This window comes from Arabidopsis thaliana, chromosome 4 (genome assembly GCF_000001735.4).
Source record: "Arabidopsis thaliana chromosome 4, partial sequence".
NCBI classification, from domain to species: domain Eukaryota; kingdom Viridiplantae; phylum Streptophyta; class Magnoliopsida; order Brassicales; family Brassicaceae; genus Arabidopsis; species Arabidopsis thaliana.
This window is the reverse complement of record NC_003075.7, coordinates 2,778,970-2,795,582: the sequence shown is the minus strand read 5'-3', so window position 1 is coordinate 2,795,582 and position 16,613 is coordinate 2,778,970. Positions and strand designations below refer to the sequence as shown.

The window sequence follows — 16,613 nt, the reverse complement described above, 5'->3', positions numbered from 1 at the left end:
TTACTAAAAACAAATTGTTAATAAATAAAATATTTCTTTTAAAGAAATGACAGCTGTTTAGAATTAAAATAAGAAATAAATATTCTAAAACAATACATTTTATTAGAATATTATGGCTAAATTGTTTTTCTGAAAACTGTTTTGAATGTTTTTTTTTATTGAGTAATTGTATAAGTTAGACTTATCAAAAAAATCAACAAATTTATTAATAATGAACCAAATAATAAAATGATTATTAGTGAAATAAAATTATTAGTGAAATAGATCTTAAAAGAAAGATAGAAAATAGATAATAATTAATTTATCAAAAACATTTTGTGAAGAAAGTATATTTAATTTGTAGATAGTTTTTAATTATGCTGGGAGAAGATCAAAAAAACTTTTAAAAATTATTTGTGTGAAAGCCTCTATTATTGGACTTTAAAAAAAAGAAGAGAAATGAAGAGAAAAAAAAGAAGGCTTTAAAAACTTAAAAAAAGAAAGTAAAAAGCCTAATTGGCAACAAAAAAAACTGAAAGAGTTTAGACTCTTTTTAAAGCCTTGAAATTCACTTGCCAATCACCCCAACAATTTGGTCTAAGCAATCCAACAAAAGTTTAAGTAGAAGTTACCACCAATCTCGGAGGACGAAGTTCGACCTCGACGACCTATATAAGAAGGAAAAAAGAACTAGAAAGTGATTTTATAATCCCCTAAGAGCACCTCCATTGATAGTTTGTTAATTAGAGACTCATAATCACTCATAAGCAAATAAAGAAGAAACGAGATATAGTCTTTTTAAACAAGAAAAACTATTAAGAAACCCATATCTCACTTATCTTCTTATAATCAATTATATTTATTTTTATAGTTTAAAACTTAATCGAAAAAATTTCCAAAAAAAACTCCACATAATTTTTATTTGAACATTTAATACCAAATACCTTTTGGTTGGAACAAATATATCATCATTCTGAGCCTTGACTTCATGGCTGATTTATACTAGATCCCAATTGGGTTTACTGTTAAGTATAATCGAGTTGTGTGATTATAAAATGCACCATAATGGTTTGGCTTGCTCACGATGGAGCTCAGATAAAATGCACCATACTGTTAAGTATAATCGAGTTACATTTGCTCTGTTTCACGTCTCGGAAGGACTAGGGGCCGATTGATAGCGACTGTTAGTTTTGGCTTTACAGGCTTTGACTTTAAAAATCCGAGCTATAGAGAATTTGGCTGTAAAGACTTCGGCTGTAGAAACTTTGGCTATTAAAATCTAATTGGTAAAACAATGCTGTAGAAGCTGTACGTGCTTGTTATTAATAATAATAATAAATAAAATATATTTAGAAATAAATTTATCTAACAATAAATTTTATTAATGATTTAAAAAATATGTATTATTCATTTATTTTTTAGAAACCAAACATTGCATCATGAAGTTGGATTTACTAAAAATGAAATTGTTAATTTAAAATATTTATGTTAAAGAAATGACAAAGGTTTAGAAATAAAATAAGAAATAAAAATTCTTAAAAGATACATTTATTGTTTTATGCAGAGACTTAATATCCAAAGAAATTAGTAAGAAGTGGGATAAACTTAATAAAACTTGGATGAAGGCGTGGAGCTTGAGGATCATTATAATATATCTTGTACTACATCTTCAAATAATCTAAACTGTTTTTAGATGTTGCCCCTCTAAATTAGCTCCGAGTTGATTGTTAAATTTCTGAATAATATTTTTTATTGAGTAATTGTATAAGTTTGACTTATCAAAAAAATCAAAAACTTTATTACTGATTAACCAAATAATAAAATAATTATTAGTGAAATAAAATTATTAGTGAAATGGATCTTAAAAGAAAGATAGAAAATTGATAACAATTATTTTTCAAAAATGTTTTGTGAAAAAAATATATGTAACTTGTAGAGAGTTTTTAATTATGTTGGGAAGAAGTAGGGGTGTCAAAATGGGTCAAAATTCATGGGTCAACTCAACTCAATTCAACCCATGAACCCTAATGGGTTGAAATTTTTGACTCAAATGAGTTGATGGGTCAAATGAGTTGATGAGTCAATTGGTTTGATGAGTAAAATGAGTTGGGTTGTAATGGGTTAATGGTTTTAGTGGTTTACCCAATTAACCCATCAAATTTTGTAAAATTGAATTAAACCAACTAAAATCTCTAAACCAATATTTAACCAACACATCTAAACCAATTTAATAAAATCATCCCCAAATTTAAGAAATCAATCGTTTCTCGACCTCCACTTCGACCTATACTCTCCACCGGTCTCATCCACATCGGAGACTGACAAGACGACGAAGACTGCTTCAATTGAAGACGACGATGATGATGTGCTTGTAGTGGGTCAAAAGGGTGAGGTATGTTTCCACTGGACCCTTCTCATTTCTAAGTTCTTTTTCGTTTTCTTCATTCGAATTGGCGTGAAAGTTCAGATTCTGTATGCGTTAGTGTTGTTTAGCTCTTAATTTGAATCCTCTAAGAACAAATTATTTTAAACAAGTTAAGCCTTCATTCGAAACATTGAGTTCTTAAGGGTTTTAGTTAGTGTTTAAGATCCTTGAGTTTTGTTCATTTGGTTGATCAATTGAGTTTAACTTGAAGGCTTTGGTGATTCAATCTAAGGGATACTAAGTTAGGATTGAATTTTGGTTAAGATAAGAGAGACTGTTCTTGTGTGTGTGCTTTGACTATTCTTTTAGGATCAATTTAGTTAGACTGTTCTTTTGGTTAATTTTCACTTTATTTGAATGGCTCTACCTTTAATAGACTAGTCTTCTTCTAGTTTGTGGTACTTGAGCGATGAAGTTTGAGTTCTGGGATTAGTTACTTCTGATAGTTTTGATGTGATTGCCAAATTGTTATGTGTTTGTTTCGGTAAAGGGTTTAAGCTGAAAGAAGATATTTCAGCTTATGTCTAGGGTCAAAGATGATGTCTATCACGTCTCCTCTTGGTTTGGGAAATCATGTTCATGATCTAACTTAACCAAATTTTTAATGTATCATGTCTAATCAGAGTTACACTCAGTGTAGAAATATTTTTAGAATAACAAGAGCTAACAAAAATCGTATTTAGTCATATGCTTGCCGTATTGTCCAAAACAGTCTTCTTTTCTCTTTGTTTTATTGATTCTTTGACTGTGTCTATGTGATTAATTCTTGTATTTGGCTAATAACAGGTTTTATTAAGCAATCTCTAACTTGGCCTTATTTCTATGTATAGTTATTTGCAGCTGATCTTTTACAAAAAATGGACAATGAAGACGAATGTACTTATGGTGGTGAAGGTGGGCAAACATCAGCAGATACATCACAATCTAAAAGTTTAGTAAGTGCTTCTCGTTTTAAAAGAAGTAGAACATCAGATATGTGGGATTACTTTACACTAGAAGATGAGAATGATGGAAAAATAGCATATTGTAAGAAATGCTTGAAGCCCTACCCGATATTGCCAACTACTGGAACATCAAATCTGATTCGTCATCATAGGAAATGCTCAATGGGTTTAGATGTTGGAAGAAAGACAACGAAGATAGATCATAAAGTTGTCAGAGAAAAGTTTAGTCGAGTGATTATTCGACATGATCTTCCTTTTCTTTGTGTCGAATATGAAGAGCTTAGAGATTTCATTAGTTATATGAATCCAGATTATAAGTGCTATACTAGGAATACTGCTGCAGCTGATGTGGTTAAGACTTGGGAAAAGGAAAAACAGATTCTAAAATCTGAGTTAGAAAGGATTCCTAGTAGGATTTGTTTGACTTCTGATTGTTGGACTTCACTTGGTGGAGATGGTTATATTGTTTTAACTGCACATTACGTGGATACAAGATGGATATTGAATAGCAAAATCTTATCGTTTTCTGACATGCTTCCTCCGCATACTGGTGATGCTTTAGCTAGTAAGATCCATGAATGTTTGAAAGAGTGGGGAATAGAAAAGAAGGTGTTTACCCTTACTTTGGATAATGCTACAGCAAATAATAGTATGCAAGAAGTATTGATAGATCGTCTTAAGTTGGATAATAATTTGATGTGCAAAGGGGAATTCTTTCATGTGCGTTGCTGTGCACATGTCTTAAACCGTATTGTCCAAAACGGTTTAGATGTGATTAGCGATGCATTGTCTAAGATAAGAGAGACTGTTAAGTATGTCAAAGGGTCGACATCTAGGCGATTAGCACTTGCAGAATGTGTAGAAGGGAAAGGGGAAGTGCTTCTATCATTAGATGTGCAAACTCGATGGAATTCAACATATTTGATGCTTCACAAAGCTTTGAAGTATCAACGTGCACTAAATAGGTTTAAGATAGTTGATAAAAACTATAAGAACTGTCCCTCGAGTGAAGAATGGAAGAGAGCAAAGACTATTCATGAGATCTTGATGCCATTTTACAAGATCACTAATTTGATGTCTGGGAGAAGCTATTCAACTTCAAATTTATATTTTGGTCATGTTTGGAAGATTCAGTGTTTGTTGGAAGTTCATCAAACAACGAAGATAAAGTAGTCCGAGAGATGATTTTTAAGATGAGACTGAAATTTGATAAATACTGGAAAGAGTATAGTGTTATTCTTGCAATGAGGGCTGTTTTGGATCCGAGAATGAAATTCAAACTTCTAAAGCGATGTTATGATGAGCTTGATCCAACCACTTCACAAGAAAAAATAGATTTCCTCGAGACTAAGATTACAGAGCTTTTTGGAGAATATAGAAAAGCATTTCCTGTGACTCCCGTCGTTAGTTCTACAAGAGCAGGTTCTCGTGTTTCAGAACGAGGAAGTGACAACTTGGACGTGTTAGATGTAAGTACTTAACTTTGACATTTTCTATTATTGCCTTATTAGTTTATCTAATTACGTATTCATCGTTCCTGTTGGTAGCTAGTATAATTGAGTGGGTTGATGAAAATGAGTATAGTTAGTAAATCGACGATTTCATTTTGAACGTCACTCTTGATTTGTTGTCTTAGCTAAATGTTAACATGTTAGCTATTCATGTTATAGGATTTGTTTGACTTAGATGATGTTCCAGAAGTTGAAGAAGGAAAATCAGCCTTAGATATGTATTTGGAGGACCCAAAATTAGAGATGAAAAATCATCCTAATTTAAATGTTTTGCAATATTGGAAAGAGAACAGACTTCGTTTTGGTGCGTTGGCGTACATGGCAATGGATGTACTTAGTATTCCCATCACAAGCGTGGCGTCTGAATCTTCTTTTAGTATAGGGTCTCATGTCCTAAATAAATATCGAAGTCGTCTTCTTCCGACCAATGTTCAAGCTTTGTTATGTACTCGGTCATGGCTCTACGGTTTTGTGAGTGATGAAGAAGGTATGATACAATTTTATTTCTCATATTCTTCTACTGTTATGTGATCTTAATATATTTCTTGGTTATGAATTGCAGATGACAAGGAAGAGACGATTGTTATTCGATCGTGAGAGTGTTAGTGAGGTTTTCATTTGTGTTTTGTTCAAAACTCATGAACTATTGTAATAAAGTGAAGTTTTTTTACTAAAGTTTTATTGACCGGATCATGTTACAATTCATTAGTTTTATTGTAAAAAACGTAAACCGTAATTTTCGCGCAAAAAACGTAAACCTCGTGATTTTCTCGCCAAAAACGTAACTTCGTGATTTTCCCGCCAAAAAAACATGACCCCGTGATTTTCCCGTCTAAAAATGTAAACTCATAAAAATTTCTGAATCAATAAATATCTCAAATTTAATAATAATGAATTAATGATGATAATAATTATTTATTATTGTTTTATAATATTAATTAATTAAATTATTATTTAAATGGTTAACCCATTTAACAACTCAACCCATCAAATGAAATGAGTTATGGGTTGACCCAACTCATTTTGTTAAATGAGTTGGGTCTAACCCATAACTCATTTAATCATAAACTCATTTGATTATGAGTTGGGTTGGGTTGGGTTACCCATTTTGACACCCCTAGGAAGAAGAAAAAAAACCTTTTGAGAATCTTTTGTTTGAAAGTCTCGTTTATGAGACTTTAAAAAAAAGAAAAGGAGAATGTTGCACTATTAGGCACTTTTAAAGAAAGTTTTTACGTTTAAGGCACTTTGTAGGGATCAAACACTTTTCCTTCTTTTTGGAGAAAAAAGACAATTATATCCTTCTCCAATTAAATCATTAATTGCTTAACCGGTTTGATATGTTTGGTTTGATTTGGTATCAAAAGAAAACATGTGGCAAACACGATAGACGAGTTTTTTTTGTCGACAAAGATGATCAAGGAAGTTACCTCAAACAATTACACAGACGGTTGTAATTCAGTCACAACTTTGTTTCTTTGACGACGAAGGTACGATCTATGCCTAAATTATCCTAAAATCGTAATGCATTAACAAATATCTCTTACCCTAATCGGTAATTAATGTGAATGCTCTGTTTTGTTTGATTAGGGAATGATGGATGAATTATGTATTGTAATTTGTGGAGATTGGGTTTGTTCTTCGAATGGAGAGTGGAAACTGGAGATTTGTAACAAATTGTTTTCTAGGGTTTTTCCAATTTCTTAAGGAATGACATTAGCAGCGTTGAAGGCAGCGATTTCGGAGGAGTTTGGAATGAATGGTGTAAATCCTTTGCTGAGTTACGTTTTGCCGGATAAGTAGATGTTTACAACTAAGGAAAAGACTCCTCCAGTTATAGTTACAAGCGAGGTTGGCCTTCTATACTATCTAAGTCCACTTAGAGAAAACACGGGTCTAAATTTGTTTGTGAAGTTTGAGGAAAGGGATGAAACATCAAAACTTGTGGCTGCGAGTGATGAACATTTACAGAGTTTTGATGCACGCGAAGATAGTAGCACGAAACGAAAGCGTCAGTGTAGTTTTGAGTCACAAAGTTTTCCAAAAGTGCGTGTCAAAGTTGGTCGCGATATATCGTCTGCGGGTTTAGAAACCCCTAAAGTTTTGTTGACTCCTGGTGATGACGAATTCATTGAGGTATTTGAACAAGCAGAAGGAAACCTAGGAAGTAAAAGTGGTGACAAAGTTGCTCGCGATATATCATCTCCTGGTTCAAAAAATACAAAAGTTTTGTTGACTCCTGTTACTACAAGAAAACAGGTAATTAGTGACAACACAAAAGGTAGCTTAGTAGTCGCTAAATCTAATAACACGACTATTTGGCGACTAAAACACCTAGTCGGTAATCCATGCGTCGCTATATTAATTAGTCGCCAAATCGTGCGACTGTTAGGCGACATGGTTACCACTATATATTGACACTTAAGCGACTCTTTGGTGACTAATGTGGTGACTGTTTTGCCACTACTTGGCGACTAAGTATTGGTGACTGAATTGCGACTATTTGACGACTGGTTACAGGTTGAATTATCGATTATACATTCTGTTTTTAGTTAAAACTGTAATTAACAAACTTGATAAAGCAACTAAAAAACTGTATTTCACAAACAAAACTGTAATTAACTAACAAGCTGTATTTTATAAACTCCGAACCTTAATTCAAATACACACACATTAATACAAGTTCTTAAGTTTGATAAGAAAAGCAACTAAAGGAAGGGGAAATGAGATGTTCACTCCTGGGGTGGATCTTGTGAAGCAGTAGCAGTCTGGACATCCTCTGTTTGATCTTCCGAAGCAGAAGCAGTAGCACCAGCAGACTCGAGGAATGCGAGAAACTTGGGGTCTCTTTCTGTCAAGTACTTCTTAACCATCCTCAAGTGTTTGATCTCTTCTTGTTGCTCATTAGCAACACGCTTGATATCTGCTTGCTCAGCTTTCACCCTCAATGCCTCTGCCTCACGATGTGCCTGGAGAGTCGCTTGTTCTTCTATCTTGCAGTTGGCTTCCTAAAGCTGTGACTGCAAGGTAGTGAAAGCAGAACTGCAGCCTGGGTACTTCCGCTTTCCATTGATGTACCTCCCTAAGCTTCCCATTCCAAAGTATACCCATCTCTTGTTTGTGACAGTTGACTGCAAACAAAAGACAAGAGGATTATTGTAGAAAAGATGAAGCAAGTGATAATATAAAAAAAAGACAAGAGGAACAAGACCATTACCTGAAGGAAGACCTCATCATCCTCCTCCTGAGATAGTTCTGATCGACGGGAAGTACCATCTGACCCTTCATCATTCTCACGGGCAGCCAACTTAGCTTCCTTGTTCCTCAAATATGCCTCATGAATTTCATGCGCCTTCCTATCAACAAAAGTCCCATCTTTTTTGGTATGAGTCTTAACGAATATCTCACCAATAGTAGGTGGTCTTCCCAACTCAATTTCCTGAAATGTTGTTCACAAAACAATTCAGACTCTTAATAAAAATCATTCTATAAATAAACAAATGTAACTTACTATCTCTTGCTCAATCTGTAAGAAAGACTTTGGCCCCGATACATGTTTGTGAGGACCAGGACCATTACGGTCAGACATTCAAGCTGCTGATGTGGTTGAACTCTTGGCAATGGCTTCTTTTGTGTCCCAATACGCACACATTTCCTTCCACAATGTCTTCTCAATCCATGGCGGTCGCTCATTTGCACGTTTTGCGCAAGCCTTAGAAACCATGTCCTTCATACGCGTTTGACATATTTTAAAGAATTTTTCTTCAACTACACCAGTCAGTGATGGATGCCATGTGTGTGTACTCTACAAAACAAGAGGAGAGTTTGATGTTAGTGATCAAACAACCAAACCAAACCAAATGTAAGAGATTAATAAGAGATAGAAGTTAATTTATTGCGAATTCGAGGAAGTATATGTGTCTTCTTTCAGTAGGTACACAGCTCCAACTGTAAAATGGCCCATTAAACTTGTTTGTGAAGACCTTTGTGATCTTCCGGGTCAGCTTACCATTGTCGTGACCAAACCTTCAATTACATAAACCAATTAGCATATACAAACCTAATCAACTTAGCATATATACACACATTACTCAATATTAACGCTTAACCTAATCAACTTATTAAATATATTACACACCTAATCAACTTTGAGGATACACACACACATTACTCAATATTAACTCTTATTCTAATCAACTTATTAAACACCTAATCAACTTAATAAACTAAGCTTACCATAGGGTTTCACACACTTAACACACACATATTACACACCTAATCAACTTAGCAACTCTCCCTAATATTCTCAGCTTACCATACGGTTAGAGGCTCAAATGTGGGAGAGATAACCGTTGTATACTTCTCACGGCCTGGCTGGGCAAGCATGTCATGTAGATTTGCAAGCAAAGCTTCAGGGAGAGTTGATTCCCTTTCAAGATCAGCCACAAACTCAGCATCATCATCTTCATCTTCCTCCGCGTGTGAGTTTTGAGCTTGAGAGCTGTGATGAGATACATAGGCTCGAGGTAGAGGATTTGAGGCTTGCGGAAGTAGAGGATTGGATGCTTCTCGTTGAACCAGCGCTATAGACTGATTGGAGGCATTCTTGTGAACCGCCGCTGGAGATTGTCTCGCCGTAGAGGCTAGACGATGAACAGATCCTCCAGATCTAGGTTGAGTCGAGCCGGATGCTCAAAACAGAGTCGATCCAGATCCACGAGGAGAACAAGATCCGCGAGGAGACCCTTCGCCTGACTGGAAAAGTTGCGTCGGAGGAGGATAGTCCCTGACGGATGGACCCGTTGAAGGCTGTGCAGTCGGATGATGTTCAAAATCTTGAAGCGGGGCTGGACGAATCACCAGCGTGAACTCGTAGTGGCTGGGATGACCACTGGGCCTTCGATTTGATGCCCTAGTCTTCGGTTCAACTCGAACTGGCTGGGAAGAAGTGGGTCGATTTGAGGGAATGTTTGATACACTTCCTCTTCCTCTCTTGCCTCCACCACATGTCTTCATCACTTGAAGCTAAGAAACGAGAGATTGAGAAGATTGAAGATGGATTGATGAAGTTTAGGATCGAAAGGGGATTAGGGTTAGGTTAGGGTTCGTCGAGAGTGAGAGAGTGAAGAGAAGGGGGATTAGGGTTAGGGTTAGGCGTAAAATCGTTTATATAGTCTGGGTTTAGGGCTAACTTTACTGGATCGTTACTAAATCAAGCATGTGAAAGCCCAATTAATTGCCCAAATAAAACATATGAGTCGCTAAATGGTAGCTGTACTTGGTGACCTATTAGCGACTAAATTAATGAGTCTCACATTCAAGACTGATTAGCGACTATTGTATAATATAGACTAATTAGTCGCTAATACGTCACTATTTAGTTGCCAAAACTTACGACTACATAATCAGTCGCCGAATTAAGTAGCTAACAACGTGATTTCTTGGTGATGACGAATTCATGGAGGAATTGGAACAAGTAGAAGCAAAACTAATAAGTAAAAGTGGTCTGAAATCGTCCCGGGATGATACTCAGAACGAAGGTATTAGCATTGATGATGAAAAATATTTTTTCGCTGACAACGACAAAGAGGAAATTAAAGTAGAGATGGAAAAGCTTGATTATAGTATGCCCTGTGGCGGTTATGATAAGGAATTTTGGTCAAATTTCTTAGCAGATGATTATGGTGGCTCCAATGTTGAGGAGTTGATGGCAACGGGAGGTTTAGATGTAAGGTACGGGTCTTACAATAAGGTTGTGGGCACCAATCCGGATGAAGTAGTTTTGTGTACTGGCAGCAGAGTCTTTGACCACGTTGTATATGTCAATGGGGCTGGAGCAGGGATAAAGACAGAGCATGCAAAAAAGAAAGAACATGTTATGAAAGATAAGATGGTTGGTCGAGTTGGAAGCTCTCAGGGACTGAAGAAGGGGGTCAGAAAGTTAGAGGAAGTGGATGACGAGGAGTTTGACATCCCACCTTTGTTTGAGGACATCGAGTATGAAGTAGATAACTTATCTGATTTGGACATTGATGATGATGGTAAAAGGATATACCAGGGAAAAGTGTATGCAAGCAAAGACGATTGCCAAATAGGATTGGCTATATATGCAATAAAGAATGTGTTTCATTTCAAGCAAACAAGAACAAAGTGGAATTATTTTGTTCTTAGTTGCTCACATGAGAAATGTGATTGGAGAATATTGGCGACTCTAATGAATGGCAAAGGTTACTATGTAATTAAGAAAGCCAATCTTCAACACACATGTTTGGTAGAGACTAGGAAGCAATACATGAAGAAGGCAACATCAAAGGTAAATGCATATGTATTTAAGGCAAAATACAGTGAACCTTCAAATGGTCTTGTCCCGCTGGATCTTGAGCAACTTGTACTAGAAGATTTGAGGGTTTCTGCGTCATACACAAAGTGTTAGAGAGGTAGGGAATCAGCTTTAACAGATGTGGCCGAGAGTGATGAAGAGTCTTACGACAATTTGGCTGAATATTTGCATCTTCTAAAGTTAACAAATCCGGGAACTATAACACATATAGAAACAGAACCAGATATTGAAGATGAAAGGAAAGAGAGGTTTTTGTATATGTTTTTAGCTTTTGGGGCTTCAATACAAGGTTTTAAGCATTTGAGAAGGGTATTGGTTGTGGATGGATCACATTTGAAAGGAAAGCACAAGGGCATTTTACTCACAACAAGTGGTCAAGATGCAAACTTCCAAGTGTATCCACTAGCATTTGCTGTGGTGGATAGCGAGAATGATGATGCATGGACTTGGTTCTTTACAAAGTTGGAGCGGATAATAGCCGACAACAACACTGACTATATTATTAGATAGGCACAAATCGATAAAAGTAGGTATAAAGAAGGTATTTCCGCTCGCTCATCATGCATGGTGCATGTATTATTCACCTATGTAGCAATGTCCAACCAAGTTCAAGAACAAAGGATTGACGCAGCTAGTGAAAAACGTTGGATATGAGTTTACAAGTGGAAAGTTTAAAACAATTGATGGTCAGATTAATGCCATTAACCCCCTTTGCATAAAGTATCTACATGACATAGGGTTGACTCAATGGACAAGGCTATATTTTCCTGGTCAGCGTTTCAATCTGATGACTAGCAATATTATGGAATTGATAAGATTTATTAGGTCTATGTTAACTCGTTGGTTCAATGCGCGTCAGAAGAAGTCACAAGCACATTCAGGTCCAGTACTTCCGAAAGTTGATAAGCAAATTTCAAAAATCTTGACAACATCAAATGGAAGCAAGGTTGGGAGGAGATATGTGCCTACCTGTTACTCTATCCAGAACTTCACATCCAAATGGAGATGTTGTTTTAACAGGACTAGTAGTTCTAATCCAAGTTGTGTAATTATATTTGGTTTTTCAAATTATGTTTTTTATTGCAATTAGTAGATGTACTGATTGAAAGTATTGTTTGTTTAATTTGAATCCAAGTATAGCTTTATTTCGCCATTTATGATGTATTTTTTTTAATACGAATCGTTCATAATTCCACATTATTGTATCCAGAGAAACATATCTAACAGTAAACTTTGATTTGGATATTTTTGGGGAAATCAGCATCAATAAACAGGGTATACAATTGGAGAAGTCACTATCATGTTGAATGTGCCTAAATGTGCAACATTCTCATAATAGTTTCTATAATTTATGGTAACTTGATGTGAGAAATAGATGTACATTAATTAATTATATAAAATACAAAGCTATTGTGTATTGAAAATTTAGCTATTAATATAAAATTTAGTTGATCACAAACTAATTGCGATTTTGTTTTTTGTTTCCGTAAACCTAGTTGTAGATGTACTGAATATAAGTATTTATGTTGATTTTAAACAAAGGAAATCTGTTGTCTTAAATTCGTCCAAAATTGGTTATTGGTGAAACATATCCTACGAATACGCAAATTTATGCATCCCCGTGACTTCGTTACCTGCACAGCGGTTTAGAGCAATGTAGAGTAGTTTGGCTAAAGGAAATCTATCTTTACAAGTATTAAAAATGGAAATGGCTCCACACAGGTCGAGGCAGCGGAATCCGAGATTCAAGCTATGGAGATACGATGATGAACCTCTAGCAATTGCTGAAACCATGCCCGAATTACGACACCTCAAGCTTTTTGGGAACGGACTGACCAACTTAAGATTGGAAGCCATTCTTGACAACTGTGTTCACTTGGTACATCTTGATTTACGCCGCTGCTTCAACATTAACCTTCTCGGGGATCTCGAGAAGCGCTGTTCTGAGAGGATCAGAGATTTGAGACGCCCTGATGACTCAACCGCTGATTCCCCTTTTGATGCCTCTTCCGATATATATTCAGCAGGAGAAGACGACTACGACTTTTACTCAGATGATAGCGATGTATATAACCCTTATTATGACTAAATAAGGGTACGTTATCTGATCACTTTGAAGAATGCAAGACAGTATCAGTGGCAACTGGTAATGAAAGCGTTTATGTTCTCTCTTTTGTTAGGTCAGTAGTTAAAGTTGACTCCTGTGTCCCTCTCTGCTTTTGTAAAGCTTTTGAGAAAACAGATTTAACATGTATGTCATGCAATGCAAGTCACAAGGTTTAAGATGTCAGAGGTCTTCATTCTCCTTATTGATATTGAGCCTATTTATTTAGCTTCACATATATAATGCCGGTCATTTACCACGTTTAACGGATGAGTGTAATTTCAGGCCTGGACCCAAGAGTTTTTAGGGAACAGACACCATCATAGTCTTAAACGCCATTCTTGACGTTGTCCTCACCTGGTTTACTTTGACTTAATTTCGTGCCCCAATATTTAGTTTCTGTTGGAACTAGCATTAGTTTTCACTTTTCAGCTATCAAATAGATATATTATGGATATAGGCCTGATAGTTTTGATGGAAGTGTCCGAGTGTTGTTTAGAGATTTGGCGCTGACTTGATCAGTGTCAGAAACAGAGATGATGGAACATAGGTGTGATACTACATTGTTGTTATAACATATGTGTCGAACAGAGAACAAAAACATATTTGCTTAATGGTACTTTATTCTCTGATTTTCAATGATTGTCTCTGATACTTTTTCAGAATGAGACTACATGAATCTGTAGAAGAAGAAAAAAACGTAATTGCACCCATCAAACCCATCGTCTCATTATGTCCTACAATTAAAACAGAAATTGAAATCCCCAAACCGTGTTTGAATTATTCTTCAACATTGGGTGACAATAAATGTATTTATTGCTTTTGCCCTCGTGAAGATTAATTAGGGCATAAATTGTATTTGTAACTTCCACTTCTTCTTATTTCATAGATCTGACAATTTTATTTACCCTAAAAAAATTGCTTCGTCGTCTTCGTTGTCGTCAACTCCCTTACCTTCGCTGATGAAAGACAAAAAGTTGAGAAACTGGGCGGAGCTTCCGTCCAAGTTGACGTCATCGATTCTACTTCGTCTTGGCGCTATTGAGATACTTCAAAACGCTCAAAAAGTGTGCAAACCGTGGCATCGAGTCTGCAAAGACCCCTCGATGTGGCGGAAGATCGACATAGATAACCGCAATGATAGGGCAGCCTTCAAGTACGACCTCGAGTCAATGTGCCGTCACGCAGTTGATCGTAGCCACGGTGGTTTGATTGAGATCGAGATTTGGTACTACGGTACTAATGATCTCATCATGTACATAGCTGACAGGTTCTGTTTCTCCCTAGCTCTCTTTCCATGTTAAAGAGAATTTGGTCGGTGCTAATACTAGGGTTAGAGTGTTTGCTAACTATAGGGCTAAGAGTGATCGGTGCTAATCCAAGGGTTCGAGTGATTGCTAATTCTGAAGTTATAAGTGATTGGAGGATTTTGTGTCACTCTTTTTAAACTAGATTTATTTTTATCTGTTCTATATCCTTCTACTGAATCTCTGATAAAGCACCTTGGTTTGCTTAGTGGTTTTGTCAACGAAGTGTTCTCAATAAGGTTATGTTTTTGACTTTTTTAGTAACAATTATTTGCAGGTCAAGTAATCTGAAAAGCCTTGGACTTGTAAGGTGCTTTCCAATAACAGATGAGGGAGTTGCCAAAGCAGTTTCGAAAGTACCGTTGCTTGAATACCTTGAGGTTTCATACTGCTTGTTTTCAGGAGAGTCTCTGAGAGATATAGGCCGGTCTTGTCCGAATCTGAAGACACTGAAGCTAAACCGAGCCCCTGAAATCATGTTTTCAAATAGTGGGTTTGATGATAATGCCAAAGCAATTGCAGAAAGCATGCCTGAACTACGCCACCTCCAGCTTTTAGGGAACGGGCTAACCAATAAGGGCTTGAACGCCATTCTTGATGGTTGTCCTCACCTGGAACACCTTGATTTACGCCAGTGTTTCAACATCAACCTTGTTGGGGATCTCAAGAAACGATGTTTTGAGAGGATCAAAGACTTGAGATGCCCCAATGACTCAGATGACGATTCAGATGATGGCTCAGATAATGGTGCGGTGACAACATTTGGGTCACAATTTAATGAAACCGACTATCATTGGTACTAGATATTGAATCTTTCTGAATCTTGCGGAAATACCTTTGTTGTTGTTGCTTTGTTTTTTGTTTTTGACAATTGACACCTTTGTTGTTTGACTTATGAATAGTTTCAGTTTCCTTTCTTGGTAGTTTCAGTGTCTTTCCTTTGAACTTTTTTAAGAAGTTTTGAGGGCGTGATTTTAAGTCGTTCGAGAACGATGTCATGGGTCTTTATATTTTTTTTAGTTGGTACATTACTTTCACGATTGTTTAGTTACATACTATCAAAAGTAATAATATTATAATTAATTAAATTTACTTATGAAAACCACTAATTTTAGCATCAATCCAAAGCCTTGCGATTGATAGCTTAAAAAAAATGTTGAGTAGACCCGTAGCTATAGAGAGAATATAATCGTGTAACACTTTTCCCTTGGTGTTTCATCACCAATTTCATTTGATCTTTATATCAACAATGTCCAAAACACAAGGTATGGTGTCCCCATGCAAATCACAACATCATCAATAATCACTAGCTAGTAGACTCTTAATGATTGTTTACGTGATCACCTAACTGTATAATTGACTATCAGTAGAGCCGGACCATAACACATGAAGATGAAACATTCCAATGGGGCTCCCATTTTAAAAGGGCCCAACAAAAATTTTATTTTAGTTAAATATGCATATATTAATTTTTGATAATAAGAGAAAATAGTTAGTTTTATACATATAAATCACAAATAATTGTGTGATCCAAAATATTTATAAATCTAATATACAATTAAATAAATAATTCAAAATTTTGTTTAAATTGGTTTTCTATTTACTCTATAGTTTTTAAGACAAAAATATTTTGTTTTCGTAATTTAAATGGGGCCCCGGATTTCATTGGTCCGGGACTATCACAAGAACAGAATATAAGGTGATAAAAAGAAATAAGATTGTAAATAACTTTTCCTTTTGGTAATATTTTTTTTTTTTGTTCAATCCTTTTGGTAATGTGTAAAAATTCACAAATTATCAAAAGAAAAAGAGTGGATATTGATTTTACTCTTTACTTTTGGTGAATGCACTTTTGGAAATTGATTTTACTCTTTACTGTATTTGGGAATATATGCATTGCAAGTTACAAGTCAATTTGTTAATAAAAGTGTTGAATGTTTTGTTTCATCTACATTATTATTCTTCACCTTTGTTCTACCGGGTTTAGGAGTAGAAAACAATCA

The 16,613-nt window shown here is 35.6% G+C and overlaps 1 non-coding gene and 4 pseudogenes across 5 annotated transcripts; 4 read left to right on the top strand and 1 right to left on the bottom strand.

The window, feature by feature from the left end:
* Window positions 1-3,261: 3,261 nt before the first annotated feature.
* On the top strand, window positions 3,262-5,390 carry AT4G05510 (annotated as a pseudogene; the record flags this gene model as incomplete). The annotated part of the gene is made up of 1 exon: window positions 3,262-5,390.
* Window positions 5,391-5,841: 451 nt separating this feature from the next.
* Window positions 5,842-5,927, top strand: MIR405d. The gene has a single exon (NR_141876.1). It is a non-coding gene; the product is annotated as a microRNA ath-MIR405d precursor (primary transcript).
* Window positions 5,928-7,591: 1,664 nt separating this feature from the next.
* On the bottom strand, window positions 7,592-9,875 carry AT4G05505 (annotated as a pseudogene; the record flags this gene model as incomplete). Its single annotated transcript has 1 exon — window positions 7,592-9,875.
* Window positions 9,876-10,306: 431 nt separating this feature from the next.
* AT4G05502 lies at window positions 10,307-12,310 on the top strand (annotated as a pseudogene; the record flags this gene model as incomplete). The annotated part of the gene is made up of 1 exon: window positions 10,307-12,310.
* A 597-nt stretch (window positions 12,311-12,907) lies between these two features.
* Window positions 12,908-15,413, top strand: AT4G05500 (annotated as a pseudogene). Its single transcript has one exon.
* The last annotated feature ends 1,200 nt before the right edge of the window (window positions 15,414-16,613 follow it).